We start from the raw sequence: 18,321 nt of genomic DNA, 5'->3' as shown, positions 1-18,321 counted from the left end.
GCCGGGCAGCACAGGAATGCAGTGTAACCCACTGCCGCATGAAGGGTGGTGCACATCCCAACAGTGAACCAGTTTTGCACATTGATAATATTAATAATTGCAAACTGTTAACAACAAGGGCAGCAAAAACTCATGTTGTGGGCTAATCCTTTACATCAAAAAGTTCAATCACCAACAGATTTTTCTTCTTTAAATACATTTAAAGACATTTGTTGTTCTGAAATGTCACAAAGCTATGAAATAATGGAAAGCACCCAAGCCTAGCCTTGTGTGACTTTTTTAACGCCCTTATACTCAGCTCCACTGTCGCTCTAAGAAGCATCAGCTGAATAACCCCTTAAAACTGCAACATAATCATAGCCTCAAACCCAGATGAAGCATTTTTTCCACTAGCCCTCCACTTGACAAAAACTGTTTATATTCAGCCCGCTAAATACATTTCAGCTGTGACTTTGCTTGAGACAAAGCATCACATTAGTGTGGTGGAGATTTTAATTAACGCTAAAAACAAAAGGCATTTGCTGCTGCTCATTTTGACAGTCCAGATATAAGAAGTGAAGCCTGTGTCCATATGAAGTAGCTCACGTCGGCCTGTAATAGTGCTCAGGGATACTTGTCGGACGGCGTGCGGCTGGTGGATGCTCAGTGTGGAAAACAGCAGCCATTAATTCCATCATTAACATTCCTTCGTACAGCACTGCTAGCACAGAAGGCTTCTTTAATTAAATCAGCGAGGAGTGCTGCAACAGTCGCCATAAGGCATTTATTTGTCTATACAGTGTGCCTACGGACGCATCCGTCCAGGCAGATAGTCATGCGGTTGTGGGGCATATTTTCACATTAAGCTCAAGGAAGGAACAGCTCCTCCTCATCACAATGAATCTGAGCACGGCTGCTTGTTTTCTGTGTGACTCTTTGTGAGTGGGTAACAACAGCGTGTTTTTACACAGCTAAGCTGCTACGCTGACTCAGACTCAAAAATGCATTATTTAAATGTGTTTTGTATATTATGATTTCACATTGCAAATGTAGCAGTTAATTATTGTAATAATAATTTTATTTAAGTCAGTTTCCTAAAGCCCTTACAATGCGCTTTAAGTGATGCAGCAAGTAATAGAATACAGTATGCCAACATAGTGCGATTGTATAAATCCATCAATCACAGAAGAGAACAATGTGAAAATTAATTAAAAAGTAAAACAAGTAAAATAACTGCAAGATTATCAAGAAATTGAAAAACGTGTATTTTATGATCAGAAGTTAATTTAAAAGGCTAATTATTGCAATAAATTATATTTGGAAAACTTCTATGTGTTTAGAAAAAACATACATAATAATGTTCACATTACTTTAACCACGTATCTGATTTAAAACACTTGACAATGTGAAAAACTGAAAGTAGGGGCAGTGACTTAAATACATCTCAGATAAAAGCTAGAGAAAAGCTCTGTTATGTGTTTAATCACATGCATAAAGAGCCTGTTTGGATCTTTTCACCCACTCGTTGTTGCTCATGTTTGCCTGTGCATGCTTGCAGACACGCATGCCTGCACACATGCCATTGCATCTGTGTTTATAATATGTGCATGTATGGCGTGACAGAGTGGCAAGATCACGGAAGGATTTCCCCAGCGTCCCAGGTGCCAGAGTGTGTGCTCGGTGAAGGGTGAGGACCATCTGCCGGGGCTGGGTGAAATCAGTGCAACATGCAGGTGCTGAGGTATTTATCCAAGCACGCAAGGTAAAAAAAAAAGAAAGAAAAAAAAAAAGCAGGGGTCAGGACCCACAGAGAGTGGGGTGTCTGGCCTAGAAATTCAGACCTCATGGTCAAGTGCAGCATGCATAATTTAAAGGTCTGTCACACTTTTTTTGGTTAGACCACAAAAGGCTAATTGCTTCTGAAAACTGGTTATCTTGCTGCTTTGTGATGGTAAAAACTCAGTGAACTGATGACCGGTTGTTTAATACATTATGTTTTTGCTGTTCTGATGAGTTTAACTGCTGAAAAAAACTCAAGTATAAGATGTGAATATAGTAAAATACTGTATAACTAAGTGAAATTTGAGAAATGATGATGCAGCTGTTAAACACGATCTTTGTAAGCGTTACCTTTAAAGTAATAATACTGGATTTGTGCCCCAATCCCAATTAAATCCCCATTGGGTATTATTTGTAGCAAATCAGTGTGTGCAGTAAATACTGAGGTGCATGGGTGTACGGTTATTTGGCCATCCAGTGGACCCTCTATTGGATTAAGTAAAGGGTGTTGGATGGATTGTTTGTGATTGACATTGTCTGCACATTTAAAGATATGAAGGCGTTCAATGTGCTGAAATATTGTTCCCCTTCTTATGCACAGCTATGCTGTTTGTCCAGTCTGTTGTTCATTGTGACATCAAAATGCTTCTGCAGCTCAGCTACTCCTACCTCATCACGTACGATGTTTATTGGCTGATTGAAGGATAGATTTGACATGTAATCACAAACTTTTAAGTAGCTATCACGTACAGATATTGTAGAAAACACGAGTCTTGAAATTGTTGGCACAGAACATTTAGGTTGGTTATAGGGTTGCATCTTTCAGAATCAAGGAGTATCTAAGGTCCATTTTAAATGCCACAATGTGTGCAGGCGGTTGTACTTAAATAATTGCAAGGCTTCTGCTGATCATGTACTCACTAAAATATGAGCAGCGTAAAATAGATGTCATGTAGAGAATGTTAAAGACAGTGGATTGCTGATGTCTGAAACCAGTAAGTGTTATGTACAGAAACCAGTGAATCCGCTGCTGCCCCAGATCTGGGAAAACTGTTCATGAGCTGTGGGAACCTGGCTGAAGGAATTTGTTCCATTAATACCTCTTTTCCAGCAAAGCGGTGCCAGTCTGGAGCTAGTTCTGTCTTTTGAAAATAAGCTCACATTTTAAGACATCTGAATATGGTTCTGGCAAAAGTTGAGGTAATTTCCATGGCATGAAAATTTATGGGATCCCATAAATCCCAAATCAGTGGTGAATTTCTTTTGGTAGCCCCTCAGTTAGCCACTGACATCAGTGGTTCCAGCTATTTTGTCATGTCATGCTTGTGTCAGCTTTTTGCTTTCAGTCGTTGGCAAAGAAATTAAATGATTTTAGATTGGGCACCTGCACCATGTCCATGGGAGAACTCAGACCTGTGAAGCCTGGCTCACACGAGACAAGTTCGTCCAAAGGTGTTAACTGGATTGAGAGCGGGGCTGTGTAGTTTTTTCCACTTTAAAATAGGACAACAGTGAGCAAACTGTTGTCCTGTCTGAACAAAGCTAGATGAAGCTTTGTTCAGACAGGACAACAGTTTGCTCACACTTTTATAATTTTACTTATAAGACATTTAGATTTTGACCAAATTCATGGAAAAACCAACAAGGTTGAAGACAACTGTGGGAATTTGTCAACACAACTGTCTTTCTCCTTTTCTGTTACTTTTCCAAAAGCCTGTTCCTTCCTTGGTTCCTTATTCATGTTTGTTTGTTTTTCCCCTGCTAATTTATCTATTAATATTAGCTAAAAGTTAAAACTATAAATCCTGCCACCAAGTCCAGAACATTCATCAAATATGAAGTTGCAGTATACATGTCTAGCCCAATACAGAGCAACCCTGCACCAATGCTATGCCATCAATACATATAACACATGCTCATAGCATAAACCAATTAATTCTGCTTCCATTATTTATGATGTGCCTCTGTCGTTGAGGACACTGAGATGTTGAAATACACACAGCTTAGAGCCCTCCAGCCTGCCATACATAATTCTTTCTGATGAATTGTTGTACAGATGTTTGCATGTTCTGTCTGCAGACTGCAGTACACACGCTCAACAAAACCCATCCTTTCACTGTAATCCTGCACGCAGGGAGGGCGGGTGGATAAAATTAAACAGATATGCTTATCTAAACTATTTATTAAAGAACCATATCCGAGATATAATCCTAATATGTTATCCAGAGCCGAGGGGATTTTGGACGTACGTGTATTGCAGAAATCCAGGTGTATGGAGTTGTAAGTCGGAGGATTAGTAGAAAGGTTATTGTAATTTTTTAAATAACACAAAAGCAGATTTCATTATTAAAAGGCTGAACGGACCATCTGGGAGGAGGAAAGTACTTTAGTTTCATCCACTGCGATGTCCTGTACCATACCTCCATGCACCAATTATTATTATTGTTTTTCATCAGCCCCAACCACAGGGTCAGTTTAAATGAAAAGCATTTACAAAAGTATATCTGACCATGTACCTGATTTGTAGTATGAGGACACCACAGTCTCTATGAATAGATTAACAGACTGTTATATCAGAATCACATTATTCACCATGTACAGTGGTTTTTGCTGTAGTACTGGGCGGCTTAACCTGTACAAAGGGTACACCGGTCTGATGCAAGCACCAACCATCAACCATCTGTTGACCTTAAATGCTACTGATAAGTAATAAAAATGCACAAGTGGAGCCTTTCTACTTATATTTAAACAAGATGACGATATCGGACAGCTCCACCCAGAAACATGTACACCAACAGTGTACATGTTGTCAGTGCCAGTGGTCACCTTACTGGGAAAAGATTGAAGTTTATGTTACACAAAAATTAATAAGACTCAAAGGATGTAAATTGTTTGGTCTCAGGATTGTCCAGTATCAATGACATTCATGATTTTTTGGCTTCTTCACCTGCATTGTAATAACATTTTTCAATGAGTGCTGAGCAGTAGCTACTGTTGCCTCAGTTGACCCAAGAATGCCCTTGGTTTGGACCTGGAGTCCACATCCTGCCTATCTGGCCCCTCTTAGAAAATATATTCTTAATTTCTTAATCTTAATTTGGATGAAGATGACTGTGGCGGGGCGTGGCTTGCGGATGCCGTGCAGGTGCGTCCGCCTCCTCTGCACGGCACCGCAGGCCACGCCCCTCCACAATGACATGCATTAAAAACCCAAATCTAGTTTTTGCTGCAGATTTAATTTGGAATTTGTGGTGCTTGTGGATATGCATGCATGCATATGTTTAAGGAGGCACATACACACTTTCCTAAATTAAAAAAGAAACAAAGCAAAAACTTGCTTGCATTTGAAGCATGTAGAGCATTTGTCTGAATGTCATAGATGCTATTGCGTAGGCCTGTCGATGCCTGTCGACAAAAGACAATGAATGATTCAACCTTTATTTTTTTGAGTTTCTCCATTTCCTTTATAGATATAAACAAACGAGAAAAATTAATACAATTTCAACATGACATTCAAGTAAACAGCCATTTAGGACCATTCATTGCCTCAACAGTAAGAACAAAAACGACGCTGAAAAAATAAAGAGCAAATAAAAGAATCTAACAGTATAATTTGCAGTTAAACGGAGGAGGGCACATGTAACCCAAAACACAGTACAAAGCAGGGAAAACAAAAGTGAGGAGGAGAAAGTGCTGACAGACTCGCTGTGTGTGCGCTGCTGTGCTCATATTCGTCAGACTCCCTCAGCAGACTCGTGTGACACCAGCCACCTCGTTTTTGAACCACGCTTGCAGCTTTCTGTGACAGGTACGCCAGCCAGCATCACCGTATCCAACCACAACAGCCGCGACTCACGGCCCGCAGGTTCATCCGTTCTGACGGATATTTTCTGTTTGTTGCCCGAGGGATTACAGGCCCAATGAAACAAAGGCACAAACATAATGTTTTGTGTTGGAGCTGCTTCTATCTCGTGTCTGCTTCACAGACAATGCAGTTGAAAGTATTTTTTCCCCGTCTGTTTTTTGCTGTGTTGTTTTCGTGTAGATCTTGTTCAAAGTGATATTTCACCACCAGACTGGACATTATCTGCTCACAGGTTTGTGGATAAGCTGAATTTGGAAAACATTTTTAAGCTTGTGGGTGACTCCTGCTCATCCATCTGCTTTATTTTAGCAGTTTTTCATCACTCTCCCGCGAGATGAAATGAGCATCATTTTTTTTGGAATCTTTTTGTTAATCTTTTTATTTTCTTTTGCTAAACAGAATAATGCATGCATATATACCTAGACATATAAATACATTTGGAAAAAAAAAGTGTAATTGCAGTGTTGCAGAAAATTTGCTATTGGGAACAAAGTCTCGTTAGGGCCACCTCAGGGGTCATTATGCTGCTCAAGGACATCCAGTCAGGACTCATTGCCTGCAGAGCCAATCAGGCCTGTGACCTTCTGCTTACAGGACACACTCTTTAACAGTCGGGCCCAACCTGCCACCTCACAACATGGTCAGATCCCCCAGACTGCTCATTTCACCACGGCAGCACAGACTGCTGGTATTTACAGCTGATGAGCACGCTCAGTGGGGGCCTGTACGTTGATCTATGTGGAGAGTCACAGTCATGCTTTAGCAGGGGTAAATTCAGAGGCATCGCACAGTCGGGGTTCTCACAGCTTCAGTATTGTTTAGAGAAAAGGGGACGTTGGTGCAGAAGGTCAGCGACTCCATACACAACACAATTAGAGGAAGACACTGTGGCGTGACTGACTGCATATCTGTAAGAGATTTTCAGTAAAGGGCCTAGTGATTATGGGTGAAAGAGGTGCATGTCATGTAGTAGCAGAAAATGTTAACTAGATTTACTGAAGTACCAGAGAGGAACAATTATTCTCTGGTTCTGTCCTGTGACAGATGCACAGTCTCTGGAACAATAGACTTCTTATATAAGATAAACATAGGCTAAACCTAATCAAGATGTTTTGGTGCCTCAACCTAACTGAAGAGGTAGCAGAAATGCTAAAAATATAGATTTGCCACCATCAAGATCAACATCAGTTACAGCTTTATTAGTGCCCATGTATCTGATGTTGATAGGTGCACTGTGGAGTATTAACAAGCCAGTATTGACTTTTGGTTTAGTATTCAGCTTCTAACCATCTTGTCAAAATGATCATATTTTCTTTAGCATTAAAAAAATGATTTATTTTTTTTTTAAACAGTTTCCAAAAACAAGTGTTTTCGTAATAAATCAATCAATCAATCAAAGGATACTAAGGTGTGCACTTCTTGGTGTAAAATTAAATTAAACTTTGCAGAAGAATAGCAAACACCACATTGCTAGCACATTTCCAGTCAGATGAGACAGAGATAAATTTGTTTGCCTCAGATGGAGTCCAGCATGTTTGCCGTGAACCTGGCCAGGACTACCACAGAGAAGGCTGCTTGAGTGCTAAAGGTGTTGGGGAGATGGTATTTTTATAGATGGGACCATAATTGCCTGTGGATACCAAAGCTGACAAGACACCCAGTCTCCAAGCCTGAAGAAAATATTTCTGCATAATTACAGTCAAGAGCATACTGCCAATATCAGTGACCTCACATGTCATCTGATATAAAGACCTTAGTTGCATGTCAAAGAAACAGGTAGAACAAGGAAACCCAGTTTGGACTGGTTTGTGAGGTCATCAAAAACAAAATCAATGTTTCTCACAGATTTAGATTGTTTGTGGTGGAGATATGTGCACATGCATATACTCTGCAAAACAGGGGAAGGAGCTAATTTCAGGTGCATCAATCACAAATACTATTCGTTGTTGGACTATTCTTTGAAGATTTTCCCTCACCTCAAATAAATGCACCTCAAATAAATTTGCATAGTTGTGGCAGACTTGTGAGGCTAGCTGGAGGTGTTTGCTATGGACCTCATTCTCATAGTTTTGCAAATAAGGCTTACAAAGCAGTGACACCTGAACCAGTTCTTCTGCTGCTGTAGACTTAGAGGAGGCCTAACAATCCCAGGTCTGCAGAGCAGCAAGGCCGTTGTGAGGCACAGTCCAAGGCAGCGGAGTGGAAGTCCAGCCGGCTAACTGATGAGATATTCTCTGAAAACGCAGGTGAATGAATTTGAAAACCATCACAATATAAACCTAGCTTGCAAGCCAGAGACCTGAGATAGGAAGCATTGAGGCTAGCTGCTCGGTAGCAACTGAACTTTCAAAATAAGAGAGCGGGAATCTAGCTCAGATGTTGATCAAAAACAGATATGTAATGTTTCTCCTAAATGGATTAAAAATCATCAGTAAAAAGGTAAAACCAGTCTCCAGATTTGATTGGCTTGCTCTTAATACATTGAGGACAATAAAGATGATCTAGTTTTAAACTATTTGACATTTTCAGGATGTTGCGCGCTGGGCACACTCGGAAACGATGGTTTCACCCTCAATAAACATGAAGCAGTAATTTTGAATAAAATGTAACTGAAGTATAAAGTAATGAAAGGTTTATTTATTCAGATAATTAGTCATTAAGGAGAATGTACTTGTGAACTGTGAATGTACAGCAGTCAAATTTGATTTGACCAGATTCCCTTAAATGCAATATTTTACATTGTATTTATGTAACAGAACGACATGAAACATTTACATGTAATTAAACAAGTTAAAGTCATTATTGTAAGCTGATTTGTTTGTTTGTGTATTCTCACATATGTTTCATACTCCATGTGTCATGGTGTCAGCCAACGCCTCTGGAGTTCCAGAGTGTCGAAGAGTTTCACTTGGCAACATTCAGCTCAACTTCAAACTCAAGAAAATATCAGAAAGATAGAGATCTTTTATGTTGCTGGGAAAACAGAATTAATTATCACCATAACAAATGTCTGCTGTCTTCATCTGTGGGTGTATGTGTTTATAAGTGTGCTCGTGTACTTGTGCTTCTGTCCAACGAAGATCGAATTTCAGACATTTGGTGAGAGGACAGCTTTACAAAGTGAGAATATTTTGGATCATCCCCAAGTCTTTGTGAGTCCAAAATGTATAACTTTTTCATTTGCGCCTATCTTTAAGGTTGGTTATACTGAAACGACTAGACGGTGTGTATTTAACGTGGCTGCAGATGCTCTCTGAGAAATGTTGATCAGGTTTGTCAGGTTGCACCTGTCGTGCTGACACTGCCAGTGCTCTCTCAATTCATTTTGTCACTAAATAACATGTAGGATATGAAGATCATTTGGAGATATTTTTATTCCTTAAGCATTTTTGAGCACCCATCTTTTTTGCAGTATACTTTAAGTTTAGTTTTTAAGTACAAACCTAAAATTAAAAGAAAAAAAGTGCAGTTACATCAGCGCCTCTACTGCTGTGTCTATCCTGTATTAACTGTTCATTTTTACTGAAAAATGAATGTTTAAATGCTTAAGCTTACACAAAGGGAGCCTATATCTCCAGGAGTTCATTACCAGATACTCAGAGTTCAGCACATGGAAAGAATCATCTAAAATCCTTTTGGCCGGTTGAGCAGTGGGCTGTTCAAAATGTCTTGGGGAGTGACTTCATCCTTCCTGCCACTTTCACACAGTAACCTCTGTTAGCCTTATGAGGATAAGTAAGAATGTGTGTCATATAATGTTGCAGAGGTTATTTTTGGGGTGTTTCAATACTTCCCTACACAATACAAAAGCAGAACAGGTGATGTGGCTAACACTTTTTGTTCTCACTACTAGCATCAGTCATCCCCAAATTAAATGAATGAAATAAAGAAGGTTAACTGCTGACTGGTCTGTGACTTTAAGCGTAAAGAATGATCAAACTTGCACATCTTTAAAAGTTTGACTAATATAATTTTTTGTGTGTGTCCCTCTTTGGGCTCTCTTCCTCGCTCTTCACAGATCACTAGCAGTCCTCAGCAGCCCCGGCCCCCGTCCCGATGATGTAATTATTTCCCAGCGGCACCTGGGAGCAACGGCCGCCATTCGGAGGCATCGCTCACAGCCAAGTATGCAGATGTTTCTAATTGCTTTCCATTACCAAGAATAACAGCTGTTTATATCTATCAGCAAATAATTCACAAGAGTTCCAGACTGTTAGGATAACATATCCCACCTGGTCACCATCACCGGTTGTCAACAGCCGAGTGCAATGCTTGCCAGGCCTCTTGTTTACTGAATCCCCCGATAAGCTCAGGCTTAGAGTCACCTTCAGCCATCTTGCTTTGCACCTCTCAGGGTTTCCTATTGTATCTTACAATTCAATCTTTACCGTTCATGACAGCGCGGCTGGTATTGTTCTCACCTTGTAACTCTGTCTGTATGTGTTTATGTGTGTGGTCCTGGTGACATGTACTCTAGCAGCAACTACCACAAAGCCAGTTTAAAGAACTTAAGCACCATGATATGCATATTTCTGACATGTAAATGAAGGTCAGGCATCATTCCAAGAGCACCGATTAAAGTTCTCCAGAAGGAGGGCCAATAGCCCAAAAGCTGCCTCTACTGTAATACTAGCGCGGTCCCCAGACCACCTAAGGGGGGTTGACCCCTGCTGCAACAATAGAATCAAAGACAACATTGTCATTTCTTATAGACAGTATTTAGTTCATTTTGATCAATTTTTTTTAATTGACCTAACAAAGTACCTTTTTAAGATTCTATTTTGGTGTTTTTATCAATGTTACTGATTACATCAGAAATGTTAAATACATAAACAAATGTAAATGTAACAACTATAATTCAAACACTTAACACACGGTTAATTGTTTGAATTGAGAAATTCAAAGCAAATTCTTGATAATAACCAGTGTTGGTCAAGTTACTTGAAAAAAGTAATCAGTAACTAATTACTGATTACTTCCCCAAAAAAGTAATCCCGTTACTTTACTGATTACCATATTTTCACGACCATAAGGCGCACTTAAAAGTCTTAGATTTTCTTCAAAAAGTGCGGCGCGCCCTATAGCGCGGTGCGCCCTATGTGTTGTAAGGAGGACGTAGTAGAGAACACCATGAGAACGTTAAAGGGTGAAGTGTGGGCGTTGATCGTATATACCGGGACAATCGCACATACCTGTATAAAAGGACAGGTATGTGCATTATGCAGGACATCGTTGTTTTAACAACCCTGAAAATGGCAAAGAGACACGCTTACGAAGCACAGTTTAAACTGAAGGCCATCAGCTACGCGGAGGAACATGGAAATCGAGCAGCGGCGAGAGAATTTAAGATTAACGAATCGATGGTTCGCAAATGGAGGAAGCTGGAAAACAAGCTCCGGCAGGTCAAGAAAACGCAGCTGAGTTTCCGCAGACATAAGGCGAGGTGGCTCGAGTTGGAGGAAAGACTCCAGCGGTGGATCATCGAGCAAAGCGCGAGCGGGAGAAGCGTTTCGACGGTCACCATTCGGCTAAAAGCAGTTTCACTAGCTGAAGAGATGAACATTGAACATTTCCAAGGAGGTCCGTCTTGGTGCTTTCGTTTTATGAAACGGTGCCATTTTTCCATCCGGACCAGGACTACGGTAGCGCAGCAACTTCCAGCGGATTATAAGGAAAAGCTGGCCATCTTCCGCTCCTACTGCAGCAAACACATCGGCGACAAACACATCCAGCCCAGCCACATCACTAACATGGACGAGGTCCCGCTCACTTTTGACATCCCGGTGAGTCACACTGTGGAGAAGAAGGGGACCAGCACGGTAGTGATACGCACAACGGGGTATGAAAAGTCTTCTTTCACTGTTGTGCTTGGCTGCCATGCTAATGGACAGAAACTGCCGCCTATGGTGATTTTTAAGCGAAAGACTTTGCCTAAAGAGAAGTTTCCAGCAGAAATCATCATTAAGGCAAATGAAAAGGGCTGGATGGATGAGGAAATGATGAAAGAGTGGCTGAGGGAGGTGTATGTAAGGAGACCAGGTGTTTTTTTCCACGCATCACCATCGCTGTTGATCTGTGACTCTATGCGTGCCCATCTCACAGCCGATGTGAAAAAACTTGTGAAGCAAATGAACTGTGAGCTTGCTGTCATTCCGGGAGGCCTGACAAAGGAACTCCAACCGCTGGACATCGGTGTGAACCGCCCGTTCAAAGTAAGGCTGCGAGCGGCCTGGGAGCGATGGATGACCGGTGGAGACCACAGTTTCACTAAGAGTGGAAGGCAGCGCCGGGCGAGTTACGCCACAATTTGCCAATGGATTGTAGATGCTTGGGCTAACATGTCTGCTGGCACTGTTGTTCGAGCTTTCGCAAAAGCCGGCATCGTTTCCGAGGAGCCGCACGGCACGGAAAGTGACTCTGACGGTGAAGACAGTGAACCTGGCATGTTTGATGGAGATTTAGCGCAGCTGTTCAATTCAGACACAGAGGATGAGGACTTCGATGGGTTTGATTGATGATAAAAATGTGAGTACCAAACTTTGTTTTGCTCCTGCTTTATTTTTAAATACGCACACTTGTATGCTTGTGTGTTGTTGATGATGACGATTACCGGCAATAGAAATGTGAGTAAGGTACCGAATTCAGGTTTGCTCCCGCTTTATTTTTAAATACGCATACGGTACTTGTATGCGCCCTATGGTCCAGTGCGCCTTATGTGTGTGTTAAATACAGTAAGGGCACACATAACTGAGACTGCGCCTTTTAGCACAGTGCGCCTTATGGTCGTGAAAATACGGTACTTATTTTCAAAAGTAATTAATTACTTAGTTACTTAGTTACTTTTTAAAAACACGATTTACAACCTGAATAGGTGATAAAGCAATAGATCTTTCAGCCCAATTCTACTTTTTCTACATAATCCATCATACAAAATGTAATCAAATGGAAAAGTCTCTTTTTAAAACTTGTTTTATTCGTTTTAATCTTTTAACTTTATGCATCAAGCAAAAATTTAATTATATGCAACATTCTCTGACTGGAAGAAATTTGTTTAATATTTAAACCTATTTTCTGCACATTCCAGCACATAATTTTTTTTGTGTGTGTTTACACTGTCTTTCAAATAGATGCAAGTAAAACACAGCAGAAAATAAATAAAGTCAAAGACTCAGCGGTCCTTTTGCTCTATTTTCACCTGTAAAGCAGGAGTAGGGTAGGCGGAGGGTTACCCTGGTGCAGGTGTGCCGCAGCGGTCAGTGGAAGAATCCACGAGTTTCTCTGTGAGTTTCCCATTACGTCGTAGCGCACTCGGTGCTTGCTTGGAAGTTTAGGGGGTTTTTTTCGCTGTAAAAAAACGTTTTCTTCCCATGCACAACGCTAATGGACACTAATGTTTTTGTCACTTTTTATGGAATCAAACTCAAAGTAAGGTCCGTACTTCCACGCTTTAAACGCTGCACGCTCATACTCTCTCCCGCACTCGATATATGATCCACTGTTGATCTGCACACAGCCGTTGTCACGAACGTCGCACTTGCTTACGTCACTGTCATGAGACATTTGCACAAAAAAATCACAGTTTTAGTAACGCAGTAACGCAGCGTTCCTACGGGAAAGTAACGGTAATCTAATTACCGTTTTTGCGATAGTAATCCCTTACTTTACTCGTTACTTGAAAAAAGTAATCAGATTACCCATCCCATCTCTGATAATAACACATCAATTTAGTAAATGAAAGTATAAACAGAGCGCTCACTACCACAGACCTCTTAAAATTCACCACACAGTTGCCAACAACAGAACAAGGAACACGTTTACAAAAACCCATGAAACAAACGATTCTTTTCTATTATTTTTATTTTGACTTATATGCTCTTGGCATTTGATGTGCAAATATGCTGTTGCACATTTTTTATGTTCTTTGAAGAAAGGGGTGGTCCCAGAACTCATTGTGCTCGTGACCTTTATGATTCGATCTCAGTTATTATCTCTCCAAAGAGGGAAGGGGACTATAATTTCTTCTCATCATATTGCACACTTTAATCACGCTCAGTTAATTTGAGGTCGTGGGCATTACACATTAACTGTATGTTACAGGCAAGTGGCAAAGTTCAGGGCTGAAAAATGAAGCCACTGTGCAAGTCCCAAAAACTGCAGTTCCTCCAATGAACACACGAGGCTGACTCAAAAGGCGAGTAACTCCCCCTAATGTTTTTTTTTCATGTTAAAATGTCCACATTCACAGTTGTTACAGCCCAACATGTTCCCATCTTCATAACAGCTGGAGAGCAGGTGATTTTATATGTAGGTGTAATGATACAGGTATACCTCACAGATATTATGCTTTGGTGTGTGTGTGGTACAGCCCATGCAAGATTTTGTGATTAATTTGGGGTGATTCAGATTCTTGTTTTTTTACTTAACAATGATTAGCAGACTATGTTCACTTTTTAATAACAATCCACAATGTATATTCAGGAATAACCATCGTGTGCTGACACACCTTTGAGGACCCAGTTTTGTAGATACTTAGAAATGTGATTGCATAAGGCCTCAGCTTAAAGATGTGCTTTCTGAGTATTTCTCTTTGGAGGGAGCCAGTCAGCAGCTGGTTCCACGTCTTTGCCTGAGTTGTTGTGCTGCCAGAGTGAGCAGACTCGCTGTGACTACGGAGCTGTTTTATTTCTAAAGTGATGACTTAGTCGCATGGTGCTTTAAATATTATTGGCTTTGCAGAACCTCTACCATTTCTCTTCATGGGGCATCGACCTTAATTTAGTCTATCAGTGAAATCGGGGAAGCTCATCGCCATCTCTCCCTTTTACCTCCACGCTGCCTCTCTTTATGCTTCAGACTGTCAAGTAGCCTTCAGCATCCACCTGTGAGTTTAACATGTCTGCCATAATCACGCCCCAGTTTGAAATACATAGAATTTTTATATTTGGGGTTCCTTTCAGAATGGAAAGAAAATGGAACAACAGCACTGAAAGCAGTGGCAGTGTCCTGATATACCTTTGGTCTCGTGATGGATTGCCGACTTGCCCAGGGTGTACCCCGTCTCTCGCCCTATGTATAGGTAGCTCCTTTAATACTTGCCCATTGCTGTATTTTTACATAAACAAGTGTAAAAGCCCCCCAAATCTAAAAGAGCTAAACATATTTATAGCAGGATGTCACAGATGTTTACATTAAAAACAACATGCTGACTAGAATAGAACACCAGAAATGAAGTCTGCCTTTCAAGCAACAGTCCTGTTGTCCCTCATTTACGGTGTAAAGGCCCAACCCAGTATTGTGTGTGTGCACTGTCTGACATGCTGGCTGTTGGGAATGAGCCATCTGACGGGGAGTGACTGCCAACAAGAGCAGAATGTCATTATGAGTGGAGGCTGCTGCGGGCCTGCCACCATCATAGGGAATTCATCACCACAAGTGATGATGATAATGGACTTTGCTGCAAATGACTTTGGATGAGCAGTGTTTTTGGCAAGCGGCACGGGATCTGACTGGAATTTTTTCTCCGTACCTCAGAAACAGAAGAGAAGGCTACTGGAATTCCAGCTGGGATACGGAGAGGCCGGCAGTAGAAGCGCTGACACTGTAAACATTTAGTAACATTTTGGTTAACTGCAATTTGGTGCAATAAATGAACGTATTAATTGGTTACAAACTACTTTCTTGACCTTAGCCACATGTGTCAGTCATTTTTAACCATTTCCTATGTTTCCTAACGACGTTTCCAGCAACATGGCAAACACTGCTTTGTAACATTTTAATAAATCGAGCTCCATAATTGGCCTTTTCCATCACATTTGCTACACAGAGAGCCCAGGGATTCAAAAATAATTGTCCAACTTTGCCAGAGTGCTCAGAGCAAAACTCATCAAGTGGTAAATTCTAACCGCCTAGTATCGCCTCCACAGGAGAACATAGCTGTGGGGAGGTGAAAAACTGTGACGACTCCATTATGATCTACAGGAAAAGGAAATCTAACGAGGCTGTGGCTCATTATAAAAAGTGACAAACAACAGTTAGTTGGGATCACGGAGGTTTTATCGCAATTCTTTTAGTCAGTCCCTTTCAGTGAGTATGAAATGCCTCATTAAAGCAGCACACTTGAAAGCTTGCACGAATCGATGTGAGATCAAAATGCAGGTTGCCGTCATGAGAGGGGACATTTCATGTGCAAATTAAATATAAGGTGAAACAGCTCGGCGATAGACTGTTAAACACATAATTAGCAGATTCAGCCCCTTTTTTTTCATAAATGCAACATTCTGTTCATGCATATTCAAATATGCGCCCTGCGCTGCCATTTTAATTGGTTAAAGAGTTTCAACTGACAACAGAGAGGAGAGTGTGGCGGGTCTTTTCGGCGACACTCTGGACTCGCCTGAAAGAGCTGTCAGTCTGTCTGTCATGCAAAACATCTTTCGGGGTTTGTTTACCAGGCATGCAGTGGAGTGAGTACTCTCTGGCTGCTAATGTGACAGTTGCACTCTGGCTTTCAGTTCAGTGGACATGTTGTTTTGGAGAGAAAGCAGGAGGATGGTACCCAACTTATCTGATTACCGATGATGTACATCACACATCCCCGACCGACTTTGCAGCGAGTCAGCCAGGCGAGAAGGAAAGGATGTTGGATATCTGTAAACAAGGCTTGACTGACGTGGCGGCAGACGATTTGTGAGGCTCAGCTGAAGAACTGTGCCACATGCATGCCACTGAACTGAAGGAGATCAGAGGAAAGGCAGGCACACAGCAAGACAACACGGACCAAATTGGCAGTGCTTTGTCACCTTTGTGTGCAGCTTTGTGACACACTTTTGTCTGTTTTTTTAAAATACATCACAATGATAGAAAAACTCTGATACATACATTTACAATTTATGCAAAACAGAAAATTACATAACAATACACACATTTAGAGATTAATGTGAAAAGATGACATTGTTAAATGGACGATGAGTTAAGGAATGATGGATAGATACACAAAGCCTTTGTGGTCAAATCTTAGTCATGTTAGCCCAAAACCATGTTCCACCCTGAAGTTTTAGGCTTTCCTCTACTGTGTGAATTTAGCCAAAAGAAAAACAAACTTCAGCAATATTAGGTAAAATAATTTGTGAGAGTTTAAAGATGTCTGTTTATAAAGTTTCTCCCCTTCAAATATTTCATTTGAAGTTTTTTGCAAAATTGAATAACTGGGTAATATCATCAGCTTAAGGCTCAGTATGTTCCTCACTAGACCATTAATTGTCCATCAGCTCATGTGTGTAAACTCAAACTCCTCCCTTTATATGATAGCCCTTCCATTCATGCATCCATCCATCTTCTACCATTTATCCGGGCGTAGGTCACAGTATTCTAAGCAGAGATGCTAAGACCTCCTCGGCCATCTCCTCCAGCTCTGCCAGGGAGAAGTAGGGGCATTCACAAGCCAGCTGAGAGCTTGAATCTTTCCAGCATGTCTGCCAAGGCTTGTTCTCCCAGTAGGACAGGCCCAAAGCACCTTACCTGGGAAGCATCCAGGAGACATCCTGGTCAGATCCCCAAAACATCTCATCTGGCTCCTTTTGATGTAGAGATGCAGCTGTACACTGAGCGCCTCCTCGGGCTCCTCACTCTTTGTAAAGGAGAGATGCTGATATTGAAGTGTGCACCTGCAGGAAGAAGTCCTTCCTGCTAAGCAATATTGAGAACTGAAAGCTGGCCAATGAGTCAGCCTCCACAGATGAAAGACATCAACGCCCCGGGCTAGCTGGTTAGCAACGAGGTAACTTTCGGAATGAAAGCAAGGAGGTTGCCCACCAGTATATTAATTGTGCATGAAACTAAAGAGATCAAAAATAGCAGTCATACATATTTATATTGACTACCTAAATAAAATCTGTGTGTAGGATCAGAGCTTTGTGCACTGCTGTCTCAATTTAACTGGAAAATTGAATTATACTTTTGCACTCGTATAGTAGAGGAGGCACATCATTATCTAAAATATTATTGTATGTGGAAGAATTAAGAATTAAATTGGCCTAATCCAAAATGGCCAAAAAAGGGACCAAAACCCCAAAGAGCACCAAAAGAGCACTCTCCATGTAATCCTGACTCTTTAACATATAAACATTTCTAGTCTAGAGTGGAAAGGCAACAGTCCCCTCTCTCTATCATCATGAAAAGCTGAAAATCTCAAATTAAAGCAAAGCAAAACTGATCTTAGTGGCACATCTATACATCAGCTACACTTACTGCATTAAAAGCAGTTGTTAGGTGCTTTCTTTCCCTTTTACGTTCTCTCTGATTGTCCCACATACATCCTGTTGCCCTGTGTAACACACGAACAGTATGTTAGAACCTAAATATGCCTGGGTTTATTGGCAGATGTTTTTTCATGTTACAGAGTACAAAGTCATTTTTCTACACCTCTCCTATTGTTATCATTTCATCCATGGGTAACTCGTGATTCATCGTGTACTCTTATTTTTCTCATGGCTAAATAATGCCACAGGGACTGTGCTAACTGTAACCACCCGTAATCTCAATTTGCAATGCATATGTTTCAAAAAGAGCCTCACATTCAGTATACAAACCCCCCCCATGAGCACTGAGGCAGCAACTGTGTATCACAGGTCCATTAATATGCATAGCTTTGCTAAAAGCGCCAAAGTGACCTACATGACAAGGTTCAGTATACACTCCAA

General features: G+C 41.0%; 1 long non-coding RNA gene across 3 annotated transcripts in view; it reads left to right on the top strand.

Moving 5' to 3' along the window:
- LOC147318024 (uncharacterized) overlaps positions 1 to 18,321 on the top strand; it is a 74,072-nt gene that overhangs the window by 34,037 nt on the left and 21,714 nt on the right. For 2 of the 3 annotated variants that reach the window (XR_015131921.1, XR_015131919.1), the window contains 2 exons: positions 9,642 to 9,748; positions 15,155 to 15,264. This is a non-coding gene — a long non-coding RNA (uncharacterized LOC147318024). Of the gene's footprint in view, positions 1 to 9,641; positions 9,749 to 15,154; positions 15,265 to 18,321 lie in introns of those variants that run through there. The other variant, XR_015131920.1, reaches the window with a different exon arrangement.

This window comes from Aulonocara sp. 'chitande type north' Nkhata Bay, linkage group LG12 (genome assembly GCF_057382095.1).
Source record: "Aulonocara sp. 'chitande type north' Nkhata Bay isolate Kocher_YH1m ecotype deep benthic linkage group LG12, A_spYH_male_GT1.1, whole genome shotgun sequence".
Lineage (NCBI taxonomy): Eukaryota > Metazoa > Chordata > Actinopteri > Cichliformes > Cichlidae > Aulonocara > Aulonocara sp. 'chitande type north' Nkhata Bay.
The sequence above is the reverse complement of the archived record's forward strand: the minus strand, read 5'-3'. Positions and strand labels throughout refer to the sequence as shown.